Here is a 14,654-nt window from a genome sequence, read left to right on the forward strand (position 1 = left end):
ATTATAGTTTGAAATATTGTTGGGTTTGGTTAATGGGCTAAGACTTAGTGGGCTAGTTAGTTAGGAATTATAAGTGGGTAAATATATGAGTATTTGGGTTTAGTTAGTTAGGTATTAAAAGTTATATAATTTAGGTAGTATTTTTTTTAAATAAGAGTTTACCAAAAAATTAAAATATAAATTGATAACACTTTTTACCTAAGGCGTGCGTTCAAGGGTGCGGTCGAAAAATCCAAGGGGTGCGGACGAAAAATTCCAAGAGGTGCGGACGAGATTTTCGACGGAATTTAACACTAATTTTTTCTTTCCGGGGGTGCGCCCGCCCACTTTGAAGTGGGCTTGGGTCCGCCCCTGCTAACTCTCCCCAAGTTTGAAGATGATACCAAAAAGGGGGAGGAATATTGCATGAGGAAGCTCCTACTCCTGGTTAAAATGGATGAAAATGCCTAATATTGATGCATTCAACAAGGCAAGAAAAGAAGAAATTGCCAAAGAAGTTGAAAAGCAAAAGAAAAGGGATACAAGGGAAGCAAATATGCAGATAACAATGTAAGAAATTATTTAAAGAAAACAGATTCAAGATAACCAAGTTTCTTCTACAGAGATTCTAACAGAGGTTACAAAAAGCATTGCGACACCCATCATCACCCAAACCACTGCTTCAAATATCCAAACATCTGTTGCCACTACAAAAGTGATAACAGATGTTACAACTACTCAAACACCACCACCAACATCTCACAAGTCCTCAAAAGGACTACTTAAAAGAAAACCAACAAGACTACCTCCACAGCCACCATCAAAAACACAAAAATCTCAAATCAAAATCAAGAGAACTAAATTCATTGTCTAAGATGATGATTAATAAACTCTTGATGCATCTCGTATCAAAACCACAACTATCACAACCTCTTCCATCTCCTCTTGTAAGGTCAAAAAATTCTAGTAAAAAACATGAGTATCCTCTATGACGAAAGAACCAAACGGGTCAAAAATATACACTTGTAAATTTCTGCATTAACTTCATTATAACTATTTGAGATAGTTTTTATAACCCAAAAGTTTCTTAACAACTAACATAGTCTTTAAACTTCAAACTTTCAACATCAACTGACTTCCAAATTAAGATACTCACAAAAGACCCATTTAACAAAAACCATTCAACAAAAGTTTAGACCTATTAACTAGCATCATTGTGGAAGCGTGCAACATGGGTGTGTCTGTTCCAAGTAGCGCCAACTAACACGAGGATTTACCTACATTCAAACAAACGATTAGTCATTTAAAACTCAACAATCATATAGTTTGAACTTCTATTCGGACTTGTTAGAACTACTTCAAGTATTTGTTCCAAAATTCTTACCAACGGAAATTCGACACCATTCCTCTACATTGTTCCATACTTAATTAAACATAACATTCCGAACTCAACATTTTACCCAATTCTACTCGTTCGACCCATAATCATGATACAACCTTTGCATAAGATTTATGATATGTACAAATTACGAAACTAGGATAATAAATATCATACACATTATATACTACTAAATTCGTAAGCGTAAGAACTTACCTTTGTCGCTATTTGCTTGCGATCCAGAACGATTTAAACCTTCTTCTTTTATTCCTACAATTCCCAAAATCAACTTACTTTAAATCTCATGTCATATTTACATTCGTTTCTTGACATAAATGCATTAACATCTAAAGTTTCTAAATACTAACAATGTAGTATTGTCTAACATGAGATTCATTTCATTCAAGCATTTTAACAAACACTTGGCATGCGTACTACTAATTAAGCATAATGTACAAGTATCATAAACATAACTTAGCCATTTCATATCAACACCATCACATCAAACTCCATAAATTTTCTATGTAACCTTCATTTTAAATTGTTTCCAACTAACAATCCCTTGTCATGAACACTATCATACATAGCCATTATGCTAATTAACATAGAACTTTACATAATTCTTCTCATCATTAAACTTTCAAGTGGGTTTTCATATTTACTATCAATTTAGTTAAATTCAAGCATCAATCATGTTCTAAATGGTGTTCCTAACAGAATATAGATAAATATGGAATCTAAATATGTTTATGATATTGTGTATATCTCTTGATTAGAATAGGAGATATGATCTGTATATATATATTATTGAGAGATGAATGAAGGAGGCCAAGGTTTACAATTCTAATATGGTATCAAACCATTAAACCCTAACCGATCCTCCTCTCATCGGCCCTCTCCCTCCTGCGCAAATTCTGCTCGTCACCCTCCTTCATCATTCACGTCATGTCTTCTCCTATTCATCTCGCTGTCACCGTCACAAATATCAAAGCCTTAATCCCCATTACCCTCGACATCAAAAACGGCCATTATACAGCTTGATTGGAATTATTTAAAATCCGTTACATCTCTTATGACGTCTATGATCATCTTCAGCCGAAGAAATCCACTAAGACGTCCTCTTCCTCCGATAAAGATCAAGCAAAAGACAAGACTACCTCTTCTCCGTCGTGGGAACGACTTGATTCCATTGTATTACAATGGATTTACGGGACGATTTCCACTGATCTCATGCATACTATTTTGAAGCCTAACACCAACGCATATGCTGCTTGGACGGCGTTGGCAAATATTTTTCAAGATAATAAGGCCACGCGTACCATCGACCTTAATAATAAGTTCGCCAACACTCGTCTTGATCAATTTCCCTCCATGACGGCTTACTGCCAGGCGCACAAGGTAATCTATGACCAACTCACTAATGTTGGTTCTCCTATCACTGAAGAACAGTTGTTCTTGCAACTCCTCATGGGGCTTACGGAACCATACGAGAGCACGACCACTATTAGTCAACAAACCAGTCCCTTACTCCATGATGGTTCTCGCGACACACACACCCACCAGTGTGTGTGTTTGTGTTTTGTTCTATTTTTATCATTCAACTTTCATTTTTATCATACTTGCCCCCTAAAGATTCAATTCTTTATTATTTATGGCTAATTTCTTTCTTTTTAATTAAACCTTACTTATATATATTAACCAAGATGATAATTTTTATTTATCTTTCTATCATTAGTTATTCCTACACAAATTCTTATTATTAACATGAACACACACACACATATAAAGATTATGTGTGTTATAACTTTCTTGAAGTATTTTTATGTTAACATAAAAATTTGCATAATTTATAAAATTTTGGGCGTTACACCTCTCAACCATCCACTACCATAACCACTACACTCACCATTATATCAAAACCTCCACTTGTCACACCCCGATATTTCCACGTTTCACCGGTGGGCTCGGTAGGGGATTATCGTGACATAGTTGGTAACATTACAGTCAAACAACACAATATTTAAATGCACAGCGGAAGCAAAAGATAGATATATTTCAACCGTATATAATTGTAATATCAAGTATCACAAATAGTTAAAAATAATCCACAGGTGGATCAAAAAAAAAATAGGAAACATTGTTCAACAGTTTTGACATCCAAGCTTGCGAGACTTATTGTGGACGCTAGGAGAAAGCCAGCCTAGTTCGCGTAGTACCTGCACTTAACCTTTTTGGGAAAATACGTCAGTTTACACTGGTAAATACATTCAACCGACTCATTTTGAAAAGTTTAATAAAATTTATTTGAATGCACGTGGCACAAACTTTTTATAACTTGGGATAATTATTTGAATATAATCTTGTAGATGAATTACATGTTCCTTATGCGTTCAATAGCCCGATCCGTAGATCGGGTTAAAGATCAATAGACACACCACATTTTTTATTTTTGGCACTGACGGGTGTACGCCTACACCCCGTGCTTAGGTCGTGGCCATATCGTAAGATGATGCCAAGGATATCCGGGACATGGTCATTAACCCCACAAAGGCTTTAAGCAAACAAAACATTTCAAAACGGAGCATATCAATGATTTAACCTCTATTCGGTTAAAAATTCAATGCCGGACCAATCGGTATTTTATATACCGTACCCCAAACCCGTATAAGGGAAATTAAGTTAAAAGTATTTACCTTTGCAAGTATCAATCACAAATAGCAAGTGCGTGTAGCTTTTACCGGGTCTCCTATTCTGGAACGAAGGTTTATAATAACCTATTAGAATCCTAACGGGTCTTTAATTAAGTCTAAACTTAGACCGGTTAGTTTTAAGGAAAAATACGATTCAAATGCACGGTTAAGTGAAGATCAGAATAGAATGTGATTTAGACCCGACAAGTTTGAAGACTTGTATAATATGGGTAATCTAACCACATTCTGGATTTTGAGATAACAATGATAAGGTTTGACCCGTTTCGGCTAATTTATGTAAACTAGTTACATAAACCGAACGCGCAGGAAGCGTAACGGGTAACCATGAGAGTCGTTTATAGGTTTCCTAAGTTAATATGCCTTGAATAGGTTGTGATATCAGTAGGATACCTTCCGTTATGCCCAAAACGAGTTAAATCTTAATTTAAGCCCCGAAGGGGTATTTTGGTCATTTAGAAGATTGTAAACGAGCTTAATTTAAATTCTGAGACTTGGGTCCGAAATAATCAGAAAAATATCTTAATTTATCAGGTTATATCAGTTGGTGATAAGTCTTATTTGACAAAATGATTTTAAACCCATACTAGGTGTTTAATACGTGTAAAAACCCTTTTAAGCTATTTCGAGGTTATACCAGAAATCCGATTTTTCTAATCAGGTTATAAAGTTCAAAATACCACATTTATTATATAAAATTAGTAGCAATTGGATTGTGTCAAAATACTATGTAGAACTCATTTTATAACCAAAAAGGGTATAATCGGTATTTGCCGAATCAACGCCATAACCTTAGGTTATGAGCAGGTTAAAAAATAATTAAAAATCTTAAAATATTATGTTACATCAGTGTGTAAAAGGTTTGGTGTCAAAATTGGGTTTAGATAGGCTTTATGCTAATGACGCCGTTAAATTACTAAAAAGCGTTCTAATTACGTCATTGAGCATAACTCCTAATCTAAACCTCAAACTGATGTGGAAATTCAGGGACATGTTTATAAATCAGTAACAAAGATTATTGTCCTTTTACATATCCAAAATTCTCGTTTTATGGTCAAAATGGCATATTGGTCAACATTAGGCAATTAACGGAAACGTGTAAACGAATGGGGCAAACAATGAACCAATCATAGAGGGTTATACCATCGTGTAACTTGGTCCTAAGGAAACTCTAAGGCATATCTAAACCATACCAAACCGGGTCAGAACTGAAGTCAAAGCAAAAGTCAAAGTTTTGCGACTTTCGGTTCCGAACCGGGTTAAAACAGAAAATTGTCGGATCAAACAAGCCTAGACCAGCTCTTATACTTATTAGCATGTTATATGAGTGATAAAATAGGTTACACGCCTTCTACATTGCTAATTACATGTTAATTCGAAAATCATGCTTCTATTGACTTTTTAATACCAACTTTGACCCGACCTTTGATCTGGTTAGAATGGGAATCAGAGGGTGCCCCTTTAAGGGTTTAAAGCCCACATGATTACCAACTTATAACCACCTTTGATTTGACTAAACACTGAACCATTAGTGATTAATTGCTAAGTCAAACGTTAATTACGACGGTTTGACTTCTAAGCTAAAAACTAAGCAAAACTCATTTAAGGATGGTCAAGGATACTTACCAAGGTCCAATGCACGACTAGAGATGCTTAGGGAATGGCCTTGAGCTCCAGAAATGATCAGAAGTTGAGTTGGGAGTGAATGATCAAAGTTGCAACAATGAGGCCTTTATATAGTGCCTTTGATTCATTATGATCATGACAAATCATGGTACAACTGATCATGGATCACCCACAAGTGTCCCTAGTGCCTAGGAACTGTTAGGGGTCGCCCATGAGAGTGAAAATATCTTTTTAAGTCGGTTAAAACGTTTTTACAGGTTGCTGTCCGAGTTTCTGCATCTGGGCACTCCTTACGGACCGTAAGGCAGGACCTTTACGGTCCGTAAGCCTTTACCAGAAGGCAAAAAAAATTAACCTTTCAAGCTTCGAATAGGCAACTTGTATAACATGTTTTTGGGCCAGGAATTATCAGTATAGCCTTTAACCTATGCTTGATCAGTTGTGTCTACCCTATCATGTTGTATTATTGGTTTGAACTATATTGGAATTCATAAACGAAGGCTTATCGAGCATTATTTCATAGGACCCCGTTCTTGAAAATCTAGGAATCCATTATTGTTAGAAATCACCGGATTTAAAGGTATACTAGATGTTTATTATTCATATTAGGGTCTTGGGATTCATAATGAAGTCGTTCAGAGGTATAAATTAACATGTCGACATGTTCAAAAAAATCCTGCCATACATTTTTAACTAAATCCGGGTTTATAATGCTTTTGTCTTTCATGACATGTGTCGTTATATATTAAACACAAATTTTCGAGGTGTTACATCCTCACCCCCTTAAAAGAAATCTCGACCTCGAGATTTACTGAAACAACTGAGGGTATTTCTCTTTCATTGTGGACTGTACCTCCCACGTGTACTCGGGACCTCTACGGGCATCCCATTTTACCTTTACAATAGGCACATGCTTCCTTCGAAGCTTCTTAACCTGTCGATCCTCGATCGAACAGGTTTTTCAACAAACTTCAAGCTCTCTTCTATGTGCACATCTGTATGTGGTATTACTAGTGATTCATCAGCGAAACACTTCTTCAGATTGCAGATGTGGAATACATTGTGAATACCACTGAGCTCTTCAGGTAATTTTAACTTATAAGCAACTGATCCGACACATTCGATGACCTCGAATGGTCCTATGTATCTCGGGCTTAACTTACCCTTCTTACCAAATCGCATCACTCCCTTCCAGGGTGATACTTTAAGCAACACTTTATCGCCTACCTCGAATTTCAGAGGTTTATGCTTTAGATCTGCGTAGCTTTTCTGCCTATCCCTGGCAGCTTTCAGGCGTTCACGAATCTGGACAATCTTGTCCGACGTTTCAAAGACTATTTCTGGTCCTGTCAGTTGGACATCTCCAACTTCCGCCCAACACACGGGAGTTCTGCACTTCCTACCGTACAAGGCTTCGAAAGGCGCAGCCTTGATGCTGGTATGATAGCTATTGTTGTACGAGAACTCGATTAATGGCAGGTGGTTATCCCAACTACCACCTAAGTCAATCACACATGCACGAAGCATGTCTTCCAAAGTTTGGATTGTACGCTCACTCTGCCCGTCCGTCTGAGGATGGTAAGTCGTACTGAAATTTAAGCGTGTGCCCAAAGATTGTTAGAAACTATTCCAAAAATGAGATGTGTATCTAGTATCTTTTGGGCTAACATATCGGAGCTATAAGTCTCCTTAATGGGTAGGAAATGTGCTGACTTAGTCAACCTATCAACTATCACCCATATCGTATCATTTCCTTTCCTTGTCTTCGGCAACTTGGTGATGAAATCCATCGTCACCATTTCCCACTTCCATGTGGGAAGTTCAGGCTGTTGTAGCAAACCTGACGGCTTCTGATGTTCAGCTTTGACTTGCGTACATGTCAAATATTTAGCTACATAGGTGGCTATAGACTTCTTCAAGCCTATCCACCAAAAGTTTGCCTTCAAATCCTGGTACATCTTGTCAGCTCCAGGATGAACGGAGTATTTGGAACTGTGGGCTTCCTGGAGAATAACATCTCAAAGTCCTCCATAAACTGGAACCCATATTCATCCATTTAACCTTAGAATTCCGTCTTTGCCATAGGATAACTGTTCTTTAGTTACTCCTAGCTTTTCATTAGGATAGTTAGCTTCCAGTACAGCTTCTTTCTGAGCAGCTAACAGCCTTTCATTCAAACTATTCTTTATCTCAATGCTCTTGGCATTGATTCTTATAGGCTTCACCCTTTCCTTTTGACTCAAGGCATCAGCGACTACATTTGCCTTGCCAGGATGGTATCTTATCTCACAATCATAATCATTCAAAGTTTTCATCCATCGTCCCTGCCTCATGTTCAAATCCTTTTGGTTAAACAGATGCTGGAGGCTCTTATGATCAGAATAGATCACACACTTGATGCCATATAAATAGTGCCTCCATAGCTTCAGTGCGAATACAACGGCACCCAATTCTAAGTCATGGTTGGTGTAATTCTTTTCATGCACCTTTAACTGACGTGAGGCATAGGCAATAACCTTGCCTTTCTGCATAAGCACACATCCCATCCCGATGTGTGATGCATCACAATATACTACAAACTCTTCTATTCCATCAGGCAATGTCAACACAGGTGCATTGCTTAGCTTCTGCTTAAGGATATCAAAGGCTTCTTGTTGCTTCGGTCCCCAGTCGAACTTAATTTTCTTCCTAGTCAGAGAAGTTAGGGGTGCAGCAATCCTTGAAAAAATTTCAATAAAACGCCTGTAATATCCTGCCAATCCCAAGAAGCTGCGAATTTCTGTGGCGTCTTCGGCTCTTGCCAATTCATGACAGCTTCCACCTTAGCGGGATCCACTTGGATACCACGCTCACTAACCACATGTCCAAGGAATTGGACTTCTCGAAGCCAGAATTCACACTTCGAAAATTTGGCGTAAAGCTTCTCCTATTGAAGTAGTGAAAGAATACATCAAAGATGCTTCTCATGATCAGCTTGGTTCTTTGAGTAGATGAGGATGTCGTCAATGAAGACGATGACAAATTTGTCCAAGTATGGTTTACAGACACGGTTCATGAGATCCATGAATGCCGCTGGTGCATTAGTGAGCCCGAAAGGCATCACTAGGAACTCGTAGTGACCATAACGGGTCCTAAATGCAGTCTTGTGTACGTCTTCATCTCTAACCTTCAGTTGGTGATAACCTGACCTCAAGTCAATCTTAGAGAAGTAACTTACCCCTTGAAGTTGATCGAACAGATCGTCGATCCTGGGCAATGGATACCTATTCTTGATAGTGACCTTGTTAAGCTCACGGTAATCGATGCACAGACGCATCGATCCATCCTTCTTCTTGACAAATAAGATTGGTGCTCCCCAAGGAGACGAACTAGGTCTAATGAAACCTTTGGCTAGCAATTCATCCAGTTGTGTTCTCAATTCCTTCATCTCTGTTGGTGCCAACCTATAAGGTGCCCTTGCTACTGGTGCTGCTCCAGGGATAATGTCAATCCTGAATTCTACTTGTCTATCTGGTGGTAAACCAGGTAGTTCTTCAGGAAAAACTTCAGGGTATTCAGAAATGACGGGCCTCAATCTTGGGTTTCGGCTCATCAATAGTCACTTGTGCCATGTAGATGACACAACCCTTCTTCAAACACCTAGAGGCCTTGAGCATAGTCACTTGCTCAGGCAGTCCATACTGGGTATCTCCCTGAATGGTAAGTGATTCACCAGACAGGGTCTTGATCACCACTTGCTTCTTATCGTAGACAATCTGGGCCTGGTTATGAGATAACCAGTCCATGCCTAAAACTATGTCGAAACCGGCTAACTTTAGAGGAAGTAGGGACAACGGAAAAGAGTGGTTCTTAATGGATATAAAACATCCATCTAATATGGTTGAGGCGGTTTCTAAGGTGTCATCTGCTAATTCCACCTCATACTTCACACTTAAGGTTTTAACAAAAAATTCAACAATTTACAACACTTTTTATCTACGAAAGATTTATCAGCTCCTGAATCAAACAGCACTCTCGCATAAACATCATTTATAAGGAAGGTACCTGTGATCACATTGTCGTCTTGCACAGCTTCCTTTGCATCCATCCTGAAGACCCTAACATTGGTCTTTTTTCTCTCATCAGGTTTCTTTGCATATTTTGGGCAATTTGTCTTAATGTGCCCTTTTTCGTTGCAACTGTAGCACGTTGCGTCCTTCAGCTTCTTGCACTCCAGGGTTTTATGCTCCGTGGATTTGCAAATCCCACAAGGCCTCGACTGAGATTGGGATTTTGAATCAAGTCTGCACCTCCCAAAGTGGTGCTTCTGACAAATCTTACACTTGGGCTTATCTCCTGCTCCTAATCACCCACCACCCACGGTCAACCCTCAACCCACCCAAGAAGCTACTATCCCATCCTCATCTTAGCAGCCGAGAATATTTATATATTTTAGGAATAGATTGGTTTATTATTTAGAGATAATCATTGTATAATTAGGTGTATATCTTTTCCTATTTTCATGGATGTATTCTGCCCTATATATAGGGTCTTTGATTATGAATAATACATACAGAAAACATTACATCCTTCAATCACTTTTATGGTATCAGAGCCATAATCGATCCTTAATATTCCTTCCTTTTTTTTTTTTTTCGTTTCAATACCCACCGGGTTCGTTCGGTTTCTGTCATCATGCCAAAAGATGATGATGCTGCTGAATCGTCAAACAAACCCACCCCACTTCACCCTGCCTACTCTGTGACAAATATTCAATCCAAAATCCGGACTTTGGACGGAACTAAGGTTACGTATTCGCAATGGGTTAAACTTTTTCGCCTTCATGCTGTCGCTTACAAGGTCGAAAACCACATAGACGATTCAACCCCTCCAGACGCTAAATCACCAGAATACGACCAATGGAAAGAACTCGACGCCTTGGTCTTGCAATGGATCTACAGTACCGTTTCAGACGATCTTCTAAAACGACTTATGGACACTACTGCAGCCCGAGCGGCTTGGTTAAAACTCGAGAAGAAATTCTTGAGTAATAAAAAGGCTCGCGCTGCGGCGCTCGAGACACGGTTTTGTAACCTCACATTGACAGCTTGTTCCTCGGTTGATGATTATTGCGAACAACTGTCCGATTTGGCTAACCAATTGGCCGACGTGGATCAGCCCGTCTCTGAATCTAGACTTGTTCTTCAGCTGGTTCGTGGTCTTCCGGCCGAATACAACACCACTGCCTCCTTGATTAATCAGCAGGGTGTTGATTGGGACCAGGCCATAGCAATGCTAAACGACGAAGTTATCAGGATTGAAGCCCAAAAAGGAACCCACAACACCGTCTTGGCTGCTACTGCACCATCGCCGACGCCTCCTGCTGGTTCATCCGCAGCACCCAGTCAGCAGCAACCGGACTACTCGTCTTCATCTTCCAATCGTAGAGGCAGTCGGGGACGTGGTGGCTCGTATAATCGAAGGGGCCGTGGCAGGGGCCGCTCACAGCAGCAGCCGGCTTGGAATTCATACCAGGGAACACCGCCGTCTTTCCCAAACTGGGCTTGGTGGACAACCCCACCGTGCCCTTATCCTACTCAGCAACCACAATGGAACAACAAGCAGGCAGCCCCACAGCATGATGCACAGGCCCACTATTCAGCTTTTCCTTCGGCCCAGTTCAGCCCATACCCATCTGGATTTCAGCAGCCCATCTATAACCCCATGTGTCCAACTGATTTAGCTGCTGCTATGGCCAATCTACAGGTTAACTCTCCAAACACGGGCTGGACTTCGGATGTTATGGACACAGGCGCCGAAACCCATGTCACCAACGAAAAAGGTAAAATCCACATCCCTGATTCTTTTCCTGTTTGTCGTAATATTTTGGTAGGTAACGGCATGACTTTACCAATTAAAGGATCAGGTACCGGCTTTCACCCCTTACCAAACCGCACCTATATTCTCCCACATATCCTTTACAGCCCCCAAATAATTAAAAATCTTATTTCCGTTAGACGTTTTACTCGTGATAACCAAGTGTCTGTCGAATTTGACCCGTTTGGTTTTTCTTTGAAGGACCTCAAAACTAAGAAGACACTTTCTCGCCATAATAGCACCGGGACTCTCTATACGTTCACGCCTCCTCAACTACCGCCTCAAGCCACCTTCATTGCTTCCCACCACTTACCATGGCATGATCGTCTTGGACATCCCGGGGCGCAAGTTCTAGATATTTTAAATCGCAATTTTAATTTTCAATGTAATAAGGACAAAAGTCATCTTTGCAATTCTTGTCAACTTTCGAATAGTAAAAGATTGCCTTTTCATTTATCTAATACGTTTACTTTTGCCCCTTTTGATATTATTCATTGTGATTTATGGACTTCGCCAATCACAAGTAAAACAGGATATAAGTATTACATGGTGCTAATTGACAACTTCTCACACTTCGTGTGGGTTTACCCCCTAAAGTATAAGTCCGAAACCTTTCCCACATTTGCCAAATTCCATCAATTAATTTTCACCCAATTTAACCGTAAAATAAAAACTTTTCAGTGTGACTTAGGGGGTGAATTTGACAATTTAGCATTTAAAAATTTTGCTCATCAAAACGGTTTACTTTTTCGTTTCTCATGCCCCCAAACATCATCCCAAAACGGTAGGGCGGAACGCATGATACGACGCCTTAATGACATTATTAGGGCCCTTTTAATTCATGCGAATCTCCCTCCTTCGTTTTGGGTTGAGGCATTACACACTGCCACCTACCTTCACAACATCCTACCAACCAAAAGGCTTAATTTTTATACACCTACCTTTGCCCTTTACCTTCGTCACCCGGATTACGAACACTTACGAGTGTTCGGCTGTGCCTGTTACCCTAACACCTCAGCCACACAGCCTCATAAACTACACCATAGGTCCGTGCGCTGTATTTTTCTCGGGTATCCACCCGACTTTCGTGGCTACCGTTGCTTTGACCCTACTACAGGCAAGGTCCACATTTCACGCCACGTGACGTTTGATGAGCATGTGTTTCCTTACACTATTCCTCACTCACCCTCATCCTATAATTTTTTGGATGACCCTACACCACCCGGATTCACTTTCCATAGACCGTCCCCCCAAAACCAACAGGCCCAACCTAACCAACCGGCCCAAACACCCATCTCCGACTTACCTGTCCACCCGGTCCACCCTGTTACTGCCCCGTACACGTTCACCTATTCCCGCCGACCCCGTCCGTTACCGATACCACAGCCCATCCTATCCCCTGGCCCATTACCTCACACTGTTCCTACCCCGGCCCATTCTACTACCCAACCTACCACTTCCACTTTAAACCAACACCCGATGACAACAAGATCCAAATCCCGTACAAACCTGTCCTCCATAAACCACACCACCCCTCTCTCACCTGTTCCCACCTCTTATGCCAAAGCTCTAACTGATCCAAATTGGTTACATGCTATGCAAACCGAGTATTCGGCTTTACAGGATAACGAAACATGGGAACTTGTTCCCCGACCACACAATCACCCTGTTATACGATGCATGTGGTTATTTAGGCACAAATTTAAATCAGATGGGACATTGGAACGTTATAAAGCACGGTTAGTGGTTAATGGTAATTCTCAAAGGGTCGGTGTGGATTGTGATGAAACTTTTAGTCCGGTGGTCAAACCTGCCACTATTCGTACGGTTTTGTCTTTGGCTGTGTCACGGGCCTGGTCTATTCATCAACTTGATGTCAAGAATGCTTTTCTACACGGGGAACTAAATGAGACGGTCTTTATGCATCAACCACCGGGTTTCTATGATAAACGGTTTCCTGATCATGTTTGCCGCCTGAAGAAATCATTGTATGGTCTAAAACAGGCTCCACGGGCTTGGTATACCCGTTTTGCAAATTTTATCACATCCAAAGGGTTTCGTAGTAGCACATGTGACCAGTCTCTCTTCGTTTATCATCAGGATGCTTCGAATATTGCTTATTTATTGTTATATGTCGATGATATTGTTCTTACAGCATCTAATGATCGTTTACTGAATGACATTATTGGCACACTCTCACGAGAGTTCGCCATGACGGATTTAGGTCGTTTACATCATTTTTTGGGGATCAAGGTTACTCAGCAGAAACACGGTATTTTCTTGTCTCAGGCCCAGTATGCTAAGGACATAATTGCTCGCGCGTCTATGTCATCTTGCAAACCATGTGCTACACCTGTTGATCTCTCTTCTAAGCTTAGTGCAACTGATGGTCCTTTGTTCTCTGACCCGACCTTGTATCGCAGTCTTGCGGGTGCTTTGCAGTACTTAACCTTCACTCGGCCAGATTTGTCATATGCAGTTCAACAGGTTTGCCTCTTTATGCATGAGCCTCGAGAGTCTCACTTTGCGTTTATGAAGCGCATAATCCGTTATTTACAAGGCACCATCGACTATGGTTTATGCATTGTTCAGTCAGGCTCACATAATTTAGTTGCTTATTCTGATGCGGATTGGGGTGGATGTCCGGATTCAAGACGTTCTACATCAGGTTATTGTGTTTTTCTTGGTGACAATCTTATTTCATGGTCTGCTAAAAGACAACCTACAGTCTCACGATCCAGTGCAGAGGCCGAGTATCGAGGTGTCGCCAATGCAGTTGCTGAAACGTCGTGGATTCGAAATTTACTCCTCGAACTTCATACTCCATTGCAGCGTGCATCTATAGTGTTTTGTGACAATGTTTCAGCAGTTTATTTGTCCAATAATCCGGTTCAACATCAACGAACAAAACACATCGAGATAGATATACACTTCGTTCGAGAGAAGGTTCGTCTTGGACATATCAAAGTTCTTCATGTCCCTTCTGCTTTGCAATATGCGGATATTTTCACCAAAGGATTATCTCGGGAACTATTCCAGTCATTTCGGTCCAGCTTGAGCGTCTGTCCTCCGCCCGCTCAAACTGAGGGGGTGTCTTAGCAGCCGAG

This window comes from Helianthus annuus, chromosome 13 (genome assembly GCF_002127325.2).
Source record: "Helianthus annuus cultivar XRQ/B chromosome 13, HanXRQr2.0-SUNRISE, whole genome shotgun sequence".
Lineage (NCBI taxonomy): Eukaryota > Viridiplantae > Streptophyta > Magnoliopsida > Asterales > Asteraceae > Helianthus > Helianthus annuus.